This window comes from Oncorhynchus nerka, linkage group LG28 (assembly GCF_034236695.1).
Source record: "Oncorhynchus nerka isolate Pitt River linkage group LG28, Oner_Uvic_2.0, whole genome shotgun sequence".
NCBI lineage: Eukaryota > Metazoa > Chordata > Actinopteri > Salmoniformes > Salmonidae > Oncorhynchus > Oncorhynchus nerka.
The window spans coordinates 33517948-33531845 of record NC_088423.1 but is presented as its reverse complement, the minus strand read 5'-3'; positions in this window follow the sequence as shown (position 1 = coordinate 33531845).

Below are 13898 nucleotides of genomic sequence, written 5' to 3'. Positions count from 1 at the left end.
GAACTACATGTAGTTCAACTAGTAGTTTAACTACATTTTGCAGTAGCTTGGTGGTAGTTGAACTAAATTCCAACCTAGGTCATGATTTCAGTAGTTAATTACTTTTTGTGCCATGTAGCGGTGTAGCTAACCACTGGAACCTACACCCTACTTTTCTTGCAAAGATAAAATATATGTGAAGTAGGCAAGAATTGCCTTTCTTTTTTGGCATCAGACCTGCCTAATTCTCACTTGAAGCATAGTTGTTGTGTTTAAAAGGCTAAATTACACATTCTGTTAACATATGACTCCAGATTGATCTGTTCCTGTAATTTTGTCTATGACATTTCAGATTTAGATATTATAACTTATCACAAAGTAGTTTGAATGTAGTGAACTGCTTTTTCAAAGTAACTTTAGTGAAGTAAACAATTTCTTTCTTAAGGGTATCTTTAGTGTAGCTTAAATTCTTCCAGTAATTGGTGGCTTGGTAAACTACATTTTCAGAGTATCTTCCATAATTTAGGCCGAGACAGTCATCTGATTCATTTGTATTTTCAGGGAAAAACAAACATAAAAGTCCACATTACAGTGGAGTACAGTAACTCTACTAAATATGTTTTTGGTTATTCCTGTTCTCTGATTCTAACTGATTTGTTGCTTCTTTCTCATTCTTTTCATAGTGCATATGAATATATTAATGTACAGCCCAGTTCAGTCAGATTGACTGTACAATATGATACTGCAACTACAATCATTTCCACTAGAGGTCAGTTTCCAATCATTTTCAGTGGTAAAGAATTAACATGGGTTGGTAAAACAAATTAATGGGATTTGCTCTTGTTCTCTCTATCACATAAAAAATGTCATCCCGTGTCTCAATACCTAATATATGGCTAAAATCCTATCATGTCTTGGTAACAACATGTTTAGTGGGTAAAGCCAAGACCTTCAATGAGCTGACAGTAAACACAAATAAGTACTGTGACGAGAACTGTGAAGTACTGTGAATATTTTCAAATAGAAAAATAGTAATATACACAAGCATTATGTTTTTTTGTTCTGTCTAAGGGTTTGCAAGGCTTTGCTGGTATTTGGACACTGTGAAATGCCATGAGTATTGGGGATTCTTCTGAGACAGTTTCTGCAATAAAAAATGTCCTGTTACAATGAAAGCAATTGACTTAATTTGAGGCTCATAGATTTGAATATCTCAGACGTGATTACCGATTGCAGGAACAGGATTCAAAGCTTAGGGCTTCTCACAGCAGCTTCAGCTCTCATTCTTTGTGCATCTCCAGATTCATTTTTAGTCTAAGACACATTTGGAATGATAAACCTATGAAAAGCTAGTTTCTAATTACACACGTACATTAAGTTTAGCATAAAACATTGTCTGACAAATGCTACAACCAAATGTTGTCCACGCCAGCATATTGGAAATAGAGATTGGCTTGCATACCTACACTTTTAAAAGACAGCACTCATTAAATTGACATGCATTCAATTTCAAACAATCAATAGGTGAGTAAAAACTCAGTTTGGGCCAGCGTTTGAAGAATGATTAATGAACACCCCCAGGAGGAATTATCATAACAGTGAGTGTAGCTCCCCAAAACCCCCATCCTCAGCACATCCTGTGGACTAATGAGGACGTCAGTAATGAAGGAGATTTGTGAGGACAGAGGAACAGAACATGCTTCCCCCACATATGATTTAAAAGCAGGGGGAGGCAAACACTGCCTCCCTGGGACAGATTCTGTTGCGATCCATCCTTTTCATTAAGATCTTCACATGTGAATTTGAGCTTGTTCTTCTTTTGACCGAATAATACGGGCAACATATCAAAGTCTTAATTAATGGGATTGGAGTAATGCTGCTTTATTTACACATCCTGGTCTGAAGAGTGCCCGAGAGGCAGGTTGGGTGCACGGTCATTCAACGCTTCTCAAAAAGAACCATTAACAGAATGAGACAGGAAGACAATAAATGTGCAACAATTTATGACTCACACACCAAATACCCAGAGCCTTGCTGTTCTGACAGCATTGCTGATATGATCCTGGGTATATCTGTATAACAGTCCTCACATATATATTGTATATGCTTCCAAGCACATTTGTGATCTAAGTTCTGACTCCATACACACCCCAGGATATGCCTTGATTTAGCAGTAATGGACCCTCTCCTAACGCAAACGCTATACACGCAATGTATAGTCAGTGAGGTTCCAAGCAATGCACTGGAAACTTCAGGCATCTTTACATGTCTCTCATGGGTACAGCTGGCCAGTTTTGATGTGCAGTTGATTACCTTAAGCAAGTGCTTTCTGTGAGGGGTTTCTGGCTGACGTATATTTTAGTAAAAAGTATGCAGTATGCCACGGTGGCAACACAGTAGTGGCTCCTGACTGGCTGGGTAGGTGGGGCGGGGCCGAGTTCGGATGGATTTTCAAAATTCAAAAGACGCATCGCATTCATCAACCTGATAATAGCTCATTTCCAATTTCTCTAAACTCTGAATAGAATAGGAATGGAGTTATAGGCCTACCCAGGCTGGTTACAGGCAGACTATTACATAAGCACAATACCATTACCCATATAGCCCATCGACCACATTTAAAAAGGACTAAAGACAGAAACAAATCATTTCATTTCATTTCAACATACTGTATTCAGACCCCTTCCCTTTTCCCACATTTTGTTACGTTACAGCCTTATTCTAAATTTGATTAAATAAAAACAATGCCTCATCAATCTACACACAATACCTTACAGGTTTACTGAATATTGTGCAAATGTATTAAATCTTTTTTAAAAATAGACATATCTTATTTGCATAATTTTCAGACCCTTTACTATGAGACACAAAGTTGAGCTCAGATACATCCTGTTTCCATTGTTCATTCTTGAGAATTTTCTACAACTTGATTGAATTAAATTGATTGGACATGATTTGGAAAGGCACACATCTGTCTATTTAAGGTCCTACAGTTGACAGTTATGTCAGAGCAAAAACAAAGCCATGAGGTCGAACGAATTGTCCGTAGAGCTACGAGTCAGGAATGTGTCAAGGAACAGATCTGGGGAAGGGCATCAAATAATTTCTGCAGCATTGAAGGTTGCCAATTTTTTTATTAAAGAAGTTTGGAACCACCAAGACTTTTCCAAGAGCTGGCCGCCCGGACAAACTGAGCAATTGGGGGGAAAGTGCCTTGGTCAGGGAAGTGACCAAGAACCCGATGGTCACTCTGACAGAGCTCCAGAGTTCCTCTGTGGAGATGGGAGAAACTTCCAGAAGGACAACCATCTCTGCAGCACTCCACCAATCAGGCCTTTATGGAAGAGTGGCTAGAATGAATCCACTCCTCAGTAAAAGGCACATGACAACCCGCTTGGAGTTTTCCAAAAGACACCGATGAAACCAAGATTAAACTCTTTGGCCTGAATGCCAAGCATTGCATCTGGAGGAAAACGGGCACCATCCCGACAGTGAAGCATGGTGGTGGCAACTTCATGCTGTGGGGATGATTTTTCAGCGGCAGGGACTGGGAGACTAGTCAGGATTGAGGAAAGATGAACGGAGCAAAGTACAGAGAGATCCATGATGAAAACCTGCTCTAGAGCGCTCATGACTTCAGATTGCGGTGAAGGTTCACATTCCGACATTCCTAAGCACACAGCCAAGATAATGCAGGAGTGGCTTTGGGACAAGTCTCAATGTCCTTGAGTGGCCCAGCCAGAGCCTGGACTTGAACCAAAACATCTCTGTAGAGACCTGAAAATAGCTGTGCAGTGACACTCCCCATCTAACCTGACAGAGCTTGAGAGGATCTGCAGAGAAGAATGGGTGAAACTTCCCAAATACAGATGTGCCAAGCTTGTAGCGTCATATAGTACCCAAGAAGACTCGAGGCTGTAATCGCTGCCAAAGGTGCTTCGACAAAGTACTGAGTAAAGGGTCTGAATGCTTATGTAGAGTTGAAGTCGGAGGTTTACGTACAGCTTAGCCAAATACAAGTTTTTCACAATTCCTGACATTTAATCCTAGTTAAAAACCCTGTCTTAGGTCAGTTAGGATCACCACTTTATTTTAAGAATGTGACATGTCAAAATAATAGTAGAGAGAATGATTCATTTCAGCTTCTATTTCTTTCATCACGTTCTCAGCGGGTCAGACATTTACATACACTCAATCAGTATTTGGTAGCATTGCCTTTAAATTGTTTTACTTTGGTCAAATGTTTCGGGTAGCCTTCCACAAGCTTTCCACAATAAGTTTAATTTTAGCCCATTCCTCCTAACTGAGTCAGGTTTGTAGGCCTCCTTGCTCCTTTCAGCTTTCAATTTTCTATAAGATTGAGGTCATGGCTTTGTGATGGCCACTCCAATACATTGACTTTGTTGTCCTTAATAAGGCAATTTGCCACAATTTTGGAAGTATGCTTGGGGTCATTGTCCATTTGGAAGACCCATTTGCGACCAAGCTTTAACTTCCTGACTGATGTCTTGAGATGTTGCTTCAATATATCCATATAATTTCCCTCCCTCATGATGCCATCTATTTTGTGATGTGCACCGGTCCCTCCTGCAGCAAAGCACCCCACAACATGATGCTGTCACCCCCGTTCTTCATGGTTGGGATGGTGTTTTTTGGCTTGCAAGCCTCCCCCTTTTTCCTCCAAACATGACAAAGGTCATTATGGCCAAACAGTTCTATTTTTGTTTCATTAGACCAGAGGACATTTCTCCAAAAAGTACAATCTTTGTCCCCATGTGCAGTTGAAAACAGTAGTCTGGCTTTTTTATGGCGGTTTTGGAGCAGTGGCTCCTTCCTTGCTGAGCAGCCTTTCAGGTTATGTCGATATAGGACTCATTTTACTGTGGAAATAGATACTTTTGTACCTGTTTCCTCCAGCATCTTCACAAGATCCATTGATGTTGTTCTGGGATTGATTTGCACTTTTCGACAGAATGCTTCTCCTTCCTGAGCGGTATGACGGCTGCGTGGTCCCATGGTTTTTATATTTGCGTCCTATTGTTTGTACAGATGAACGTGGTACCTTCAGGCATTTGGAAATTGCTCCCAAGGATGAAGCAGACTTGTGGAGGTCTCCAATTTTTTTTCGGAGGTCTTGGTTGATTTCTTTTGATTTCCCATGATGTCAAGCAAAGAGGCACTGAGTTTGAAGGTAGGTCTTGAAATACATCTACAGGTACACCTCCAATTGACTCAAATCATGTAAATTAACCTACCAGAAGCTTCTAAAGCCATTTTCTGGAATTTTCTAAGCTGATTTTCTGGAATTGTCTAAGCTAATTTTCTAAGCTGTTTAAAGGCACAGTCAATGACCCACTGGAATTGTGATACAGTGAATTATAAGTGAAATAATATGTCTGTAAACAATTGTTTGAAAAGTTTATTGTGTCATGCACAAAGTAGATGTCCTATCTGACTTGCCAATACTATAGTTTGTTTACAAGAAATTTGTGGAGTGGTTGAAAAACGTGTTTTAATGACTCCAACCTAAGTGCATGTAAACTTCTGACTTCAACTGTAAATGTGATATTTCTTCATATATATATATATATAAATATATGTACAGTATACTGTTCATTTGCAAAAAAAAATCTAAAAACCTTCTTTTGTTTTGTCATTATGTGGTATTGTGTGTAGATTGAAGAGGAGAAAAACTATTTAATCCATTTTAGAATAAGGCTGTAACATATTTTTGGGGGTGAAAAAGTCAAGGGGTCTGAATACTTTCTGAATATACCGTACATAATTAAATAGGTAGCCTAGCCTACAAAACGTAAACATACCTACAAAACTTAACATGATCCAAGTCCCCGGTGCCGCCATATTCAGAAATCAAAAGATAGAGCTTTTAAACTAAATGCTAAACTAACGAAGTCTTTTCAATGAGAAAACAGAAATCCACTTTTAAAGTTGTAGCTTATAATGCAAGTAGAGAAAAAACGACTTAGCCTACATTTGAATATCACTGCAGAAGCATCACTATTTGGCATGTTCCTAATTAAGTAGTCTAGTTTTGTTGTTTGGCTACCTGAAGAGAACTAGGGCCTATCACTCCCAGCCCACCTCTTCCAATGCATTGTGGAAAAATTTGCATCAAATTTTACTACATGAAGGGCCGAAAAAATAGGACTCTTGATTTGTGCTATGGGACAATCCCAAATGCATGGTCTGCCACCACCAGACATCCCCTGGGGACATCAGACCACAATATGGTCTACCTCAGGCCAACCTACTGTCGGCTCCTGGAGAGGGAGAAACCCACAGTTAAAACTGTCCAGATCTGGAATGACAACAGTATCACTTGTCTCCAGGGGTATCTTGACTGTACTATGTGGGAGGTATTTGGTCTCCAGGGGTGTATTGACTGTACTATGTGGGCGGTATTTGAGGACAGCAGCTCTGATCTTGAAGAACTCACAGATGTTATTTCAGACTATGTGAACATCTGTGTTGAGTCAGTTGTGACTACTAAAACCTGTAAAATCTTCCCTAACAATAAGCCTTGGGTATAAAAACATCTAACATCACTACTTGATAGGAAGAAGGCAGTTTATGCTGAGGGTGATAGACAGACAGGCTTTAAGAGAAGTACAATGTGAGATCGAAAGACACATACTGGTGGACAAGGAGGCATACAAGCAAAGGGTGGAGAGGACCCTCTCCTTAGGAAACGCAAGGATGGCCTGGCAAGGGATTAAATCCATGGCTAGTGCCCCCCACATAGGCAGGGGGAAAACCAGTGCTGACCTTGGGGGATATGAGGGCCAGAACATGGCTAATGAACTGAATGTTTTCTTCTCAAGATTTGAATCAGACAACTTTGTGTCGGAGGTAAAACAAGTGGAAGCATCATTACAAATGTTTGAGAGGGTTGTTGTTCAACAGTCTGATGTTTTAAAAATGTTCAGGGGAAGTAACACACACAAAATCCCAGGCCCAGACAAAATAAGTGGACATGTGTTAAAGCACTGTGCTGAACAACTGGCTGGTATTTTTACAGACATTTTCAAATCCTCACTCGACCAGCAACACGTGTCAGTGTTGTGGAAAAATTGAATAATTATACCAATTCCTAAAGCATCTAATCCCTCTGTGTTGAATGACTACCGCCCTGTCGTCTTGACATCCTTAGTAATTAAATGCCCTGAGAAAATTGTGAAAAGTCATATTCTCAGTGTCACCCAGAAACTTCTCAACCCATCTCAGTTTGCCTATCAGCCTAGCAGAGGAGTTGATGATGCCATTCTTACCCTCCTTAACATGGTCTATAGACATCTAGGGTGCCAAATCCCATGTCAGGTTTCTGTTTGTTGACTTTTCTTCTGCCTTCAACACAATCCAGCCTTACATTCTGGCACAGAGACCCATTCGGGACTTCTCCTTGGTTTTGTGGCTGTTGGACTTCCTGAGTCAACGCTCACAGAGAGTCAAAATAGGTCCCCACGTGTCGAATATACACAATACCAACACAGGCTCTCCTCAGGGATGTGTTTTGTCCCCACTCCTGTACATCTTGTACACTAATAGTTGTACTAGTTCCCATACTAACAGACATCAAGTTCGCTGATGACACCGCCTTGATCAGCCTGTTGCATGATGACGAGGAACATCATGGCCCGGTCCTAGATGACTTTGTAGAGTGGTGTGAGGAATCACACTTGGTCCTCAATACCAACAAGACCTAAGAGATGTGCATAGACTTCAGGAAGCATACAACACCTACCCCTGCAACATCTATCAGAGGTCAGAATATAGAAATTGTAGAGGAATATAAATATCTGTGTGTCCTTTTGGACAATAAGCTTCAGTAGAGTAAATGTACAGACCTGATCTACAGAAAGAGCCAACAGAGACTGTACTTTCTCAAAAGGCTGAGATCTTTTAATGTAGACTGTACTATATTGACTCTGTTTTATAAATATTTTATTGAGAGTATTTTAACTTTTGTATTGTCTGTTGGTTTGGCAATGCCTCTGTCAGCCAGAGAAATATGTTGAGAAGGATTATTACCACATCAAGCAAAGTACTTGGAGTTAAACAGTCAGGCCTGGATGAGATCTTTAAGGTCAGGGCCCTCCGTAAGGCTCACAAAATCATTTTAGACCCAAGCCACCTTCTGTACCTGGACTTTGAACTACTCCCCTCAGGGCGCAGGTATAGGGCACCCTCAGCAGGAAAAACAGAACTAGACAATCATTTGTGCCAGTTGTATATCCCTCCTAAATAGCTTGGGCTAATATTCCTATCGCCTGGCCAGCAGGCTGCTCTTTAAAAAAAAGTTGTATTTCTATATTTCTTATAATTATTATTATAATTTGTTTTATTGGTAGGTAACTGTTATGAAAGTTGTTTTGTCAATTTTGTTTTGTATTTAAACGCCACTTTAAATGTGTACATGACACTGCCACAAAATTTCCCCATGGGGACAATAAAATCAGTAAGTAAGTAAGAAATTAGTCAAATATTCTGGAATTTAAACCATACTAGATTTTTGAAAATTCACATTCAATAAAACATTCTATTTGCGTTGTTTGCCTCTATTTGTTGATTTCGGTAGCACATCCCCATATCTAATTGATCAGCTGTAGTCAAAGCCGAAATTAGTATGACATCCGGGCATTTAATGAAATCATACTTGATTTTATCTCCCTCACCAACTTCAAACATCTGCTATCTGAGCAGCTAACCGATCGCTGCAGCTGTACATAGTCTATTGGTAAATAGCCCACCCATTTTCACCTACCTCATCCCCATACTGTTTTTATTTATTTACTTTTCTGCTCTTTTGCACACCAATATCTCTACCTGTACATGACCATCTGATAATTTATCACTCCAGTGTTAATCTGCAAAATTGTAATTATTCGCCTACCTCCTCATGCCTTTTTGCACACAATGTATATAGACTCCCCCTTTTTTTCTACTGTGTTATTGACTTGTTAATTGTTTACTCCATGTGTAACTCTGTGTTGTCTGTTCACACTGCTATGCTTTATCTTGGCCAGGTCGCAGTTGCAAATGAGAGCTTGTTCTCAACTAGCCTACCTGGTTAAATAAAGGTGAAATAAATTTTAAAAAATTTAAATGTTTTTCCCTTTTTTCCCACTATGTAGGACACAAGCATGTGTATTCAGACAAGGTCACTGTCTGGATGACAACAAATTGATGATTGGGAAAGGCAAGTGAAAAAAGGCAATGCCTTTTGCCAGGCAAGTCAAGTTAGGGTGATTTCTCCCCTTCTAAGCTGTCTATCACAAACACCTGGTTTCAGCCAATCGGTGTGCAAAAGTGGACATTTGGACTTAGGCCCCTCCCAGCAGTGGATTGTTCACTTGCTCCTCGGATGAAGCCACAGCCTGTAGCTACTGCAGATGTAAAGTGCAGCCAGGACGTAGGGGCCTCTCAAACCCCGCCTGTCAGCACAGCGTGTGTGTGTGTGTGTGTGTGTGTGTGTGTGTGTGTGTGTGTGTGTGTGTGTGTGTGTGTGTGTGTGTGTGTGTGTGTGTGTGTGTGTGTGTGTGTGTGTGGTGACCAAAATATGATAAACCTCAGACTGTAGTGTGTCAGAACCTTAACTATCAGCATTAAATACTAGCGGGTGAAGGCATTCACAGGCGACCGCTCAGACAAGCTCCAGCTAGCAATTTTTTCAGCAAGTGACATAGGCTATGGAACAAAAGGCACAACATTTGAGCTGTTTCATTATGATAGTGTGCTGAAAACACTTTGTCATACCTGAAAAATCATGCACATAGTATTAGCCAGCTCCACAATAGAACATGATTTCCAGTGGAAGTGTATCTCCCAGAAACAAACTTGCAGTGAAAGGTCACAAACTAGTATGCAGTCTGAAATGCATCTTGCCCTTATCATTACATTTGTTGACATGATAAAGTAGGTTGATATCTAGTGAAAAAAATGTATGCTATTACAGCTGCTCAATTTAGCATAATCATAAAAAAATATGGAGCATATTGACTCAAGGTATATGTGATATTCAGCTGCAGCCTATAATTCAGCTCTTATTGCATTTTATCTCAATGAATGACCCTTTGAATTTGACCCCTGTAACTACCATTCTTGTTATGTTCCTTTTTGACATGTACAGGAAGAGCTCAACATTATGAAAGGCTGATGAATCTATCTTCCGCATATAATTCAAGCGTGTTAAAAGGTTTCTTACAATAATACTAATGTAATCCGGCGGAAACTAGGAATTGATTTTGTAGCGCCACTTGCAATTGATCCATTCAGTCTCTGATGAAGCCCCTCTACTAGATTAAGGGTTTTAATCATACAACAGATCACCTCTTAGAAGTGAGTCAATACTGCACTTAATCTGTCAACACACTGTAATTCATGTAGCTATTTGACTATTCAATGTACAACTCTGTACATTCACTGCTCACTGAAGTGTCTGTTATTATCTCTGTCACTTTAACAATATTGTCACACCCTGCTTTAATAATTTTAAGGTTTTCTCTCTCACACACATAATGATAACAGCAGATATTCATTTTCATCAAGTTCCTTGGAGACACATTTCAATATTTCTGTCAATGACTTTATCTTGTTTTGACATCTGGCAATAGCCACCTTGATGGAAATAACATTGAAACAGTGAACTTCAGGACAGACCCAACAGTCACGCTCTTTAGGCGCCCAATTCCCCAAAACAGTCAAATGAAAAATAAACTAATTTAGCTCAAATTGCACAAATAACAACTAGCTAACTTGAGATTGTGCTGTTTTCTCTGATATTTGCTGTTAGGTACGTAGAATTTGTTTTAAAAGAGTATCCAAACTCATATCTTTATTGGAAGAAATGAATATCTATATGATCTTTTAAATGATTTATTAAACATGAGGTTAGCCAGGACAGCAGTAAAAAATATGATGATTGTGTTGAGAATCCAGTCAGAATTCCCACCAACAAATGTGCATGTGTTCTATAGCGTGCAAGTGCATTTGGCAGGACTCGCTCTGATCAACGTTGTCCAGGCTGGTTGCATTTTGTTGGCCTGAAGTCTGTGTACTTTTAACAGAAGGCATACTAATATAGTGGAACATCAAATTCAGTATGTCCCCACCCAAACATGGCCTACAGAAATGTTTTGGACATGGGGTAGTCTAGGGGGTAGCCTATGTTCCAGTGCAGCCGTTCTCTCTAGACCTCTTCATTCATCAGATCTCCTTCAATTAACTATTAGTTCTCATTATTGTTTGACATTTGTAAGTACAGTCGGCAATCAACTTTAATTCAGTGCTTTTTGCTCCTTCAAGATTTGTCAAATACCAGTAGGTTTATAGAGGCTAATACTTTACTTAACCAATTTCCTCCTGAGCACTGCTGGAACGAATGGTTTTAGCCGGTGCCATGAAGAAACACGTTAATTAAGTGAATGCCTGCTCGTTTATATGACCAGAACTAGCCTATATTATTCTGACACTCATTTGCTAAATTAATAGTAAATATTAATTGAGGCAATTCATAAATCCCAGATTGATGTTGCTCACCTTCATAAGGTTGGTTGAGATTAAAATAAACAAAGTCATCAAGTTATAAACAGTTGAAGTCGGAAGTTATCTTCTTTGTGCATGACACAAGTCATTTTTCCAACAATTGTTTACAGACAGATTATATCACTTATAATTCACTGTATCCAGTGGGTCAGAAGTTTACATACACTAAGTTGACTGTGCCTTTAAACAGCTTGGTATATTCCAGAAAATGATGTCATGGCTTTAGAAGCTTCTGATAGGCTAATTGACATTATTTGAGTCAATTGGAGGTGTACCTTGGAATGTATTTCAAGGCCTACCTTCAAACTCACTGCCTCTTTGCTTGACATCATGGGAAAATCAAAAGAAATCAGCCAAGACCTCAGAAAGAAAATTGGGGACCTCCACAAGTCTGGTTCAGCAATTTCCAAACGCCTGAATGTACTACATTCATCTGTACAAACAATAGTACGCAAGTATAAACACCATGGGACCACGCAGCCGTCATACCGCTCAGGAAGGAGACGCGTTGTGATGAATGTACTTTGAATGTACTTTGGTGCAAAAAGTATGGTCTAATGAAACAAAAACAGAACTGTTTGGCCATAATGACCATTGTTATGTTTGGAGGAAAAAAGGTGAGGATTGCAAGCCGATGAACACCATCCCAACTGTGAAGCAGCATCATGTTTTGTTGGTGCTTTGCTGCAGGAGGGACTGGTGCACTTCACAAAATAGATGGCATCATGAGGTATGGAAATGATGTGGAAGCAACATATTGAAGCAACATATCAAGACATCAGTCAGGAAGTTAAAGCTTGGTCGCAAATGGGTCTTCCAAATGGATAATGACCCCAAGCATACTTCCAAAGTTGTGGCATAATGGCTTAAGGACAACAAAGTCAATATATTGGAGTGGCCATCACAAAGCCCTGACCTCAATTCCATAGAAAATTTGTGGGCAGAACTGAAAAAGAGTGTGAGGAAGGAGGCCTACAAACCTGACTCAGTTACACCAGCTCTGTCAGGAGAAATGGGCCAAAATTAAACTGATTGTGGGAAGCTTGAAGGAAGGCTACCCGAAACGTTTGACCCAAATTAAACAATTTAAAGGTAATGCTACCAAATACTAATTGAGTGTATGTAAACTTCTGACCCACTGGGAATGTGATGAAAGAAATAAAAGCTGAAATAATCGTTTTCTCTGCTATTTTTCTGACATTTCACATTCTTAAAATAAAGGGGTGATCCTAACTGACCTAAAACAGGGATTTTTTACTAGGATTAAATGTCAGGAATTGTGAAAAACTGAGTTTAAATGTATTTGGCCAAGGTGTATGTAAACTTCCGAATTCAACTGTAGGTTACCCAGACAATAAACACTATATTTTTTACTCTCTCAATGTGCTTTTCAGCTAGCACATTTCATTCTAATATCCATGTGTTTATTATAGCTTGGTGAGAGCATTGTTGTCCTGGGTTTATTTAGCATACAACCTTCCCAAAAGTTACCAGAACATGATATTTGCTTTGCTTTGGAACATTCTCAGCACATTTAAGGAACTTTACAAAAAAACATAAGTTTCGGTGGCGCAGTGGTTAAGGGTGCTGTACTGCCTTGTCTCATCGCGCACCAGCAACTCCTGTGGCGGGCCGGGCGCAGTGCACGCTAACCAAGGTTGCCAGGTGCACTGTGTTTCCTCCGACACATTGGTGCGGCTGGCTTCCGGGTTGGATGCGCGCTGTGTTAAGAAGCAGTGCGGCTTGGTTGGGTTGTGTATCGGAGGACGCATGACTTTCAACCCTTGTCTCTCTGAGCCCGTACGGGAGTTGTAGCGATGAGACAAGATAGTAGCTACTAAACAATTGGATACCACGAAATTGGGGAGAAAAAAGGGGTAAAAATAAATAAACATTTATTCTAATTTTGTCTGTCATAGTTGAAGTGTACCTATGATGAAAATGACAGGCCTCTCTCATCTTTTTAAGTGGGAGAACTTGCACAATTGGTGGCTGAATAAATACTTTTTTGCCCCACTGTATAAAAGCCCGGAATATTTCAATATTGGAGAATCTCTTATACAATGGGTTAAAGTTAAGTATACTAACCCTAAGTGTAAAATAGTCAATAACGTCTAATTCTCAGAAAGTATTAAACTGTCAAGATGAGTAAAACAAGATTCTCCACTATCAGCATATCTATTTATTATGGCTATCAAAATGTTAGCTATTAAAATCAGATGTAACAATAATATCAAGGGCCTAGAATTCCAGGGCTTAAAAACAGAGGGGTATGTATGCTGATGATTCACGTTTTCTTTTAAATCCACAATTTGGATCCCTCTACAGCCTCATAGATTATCTAGATACTTTTCTAA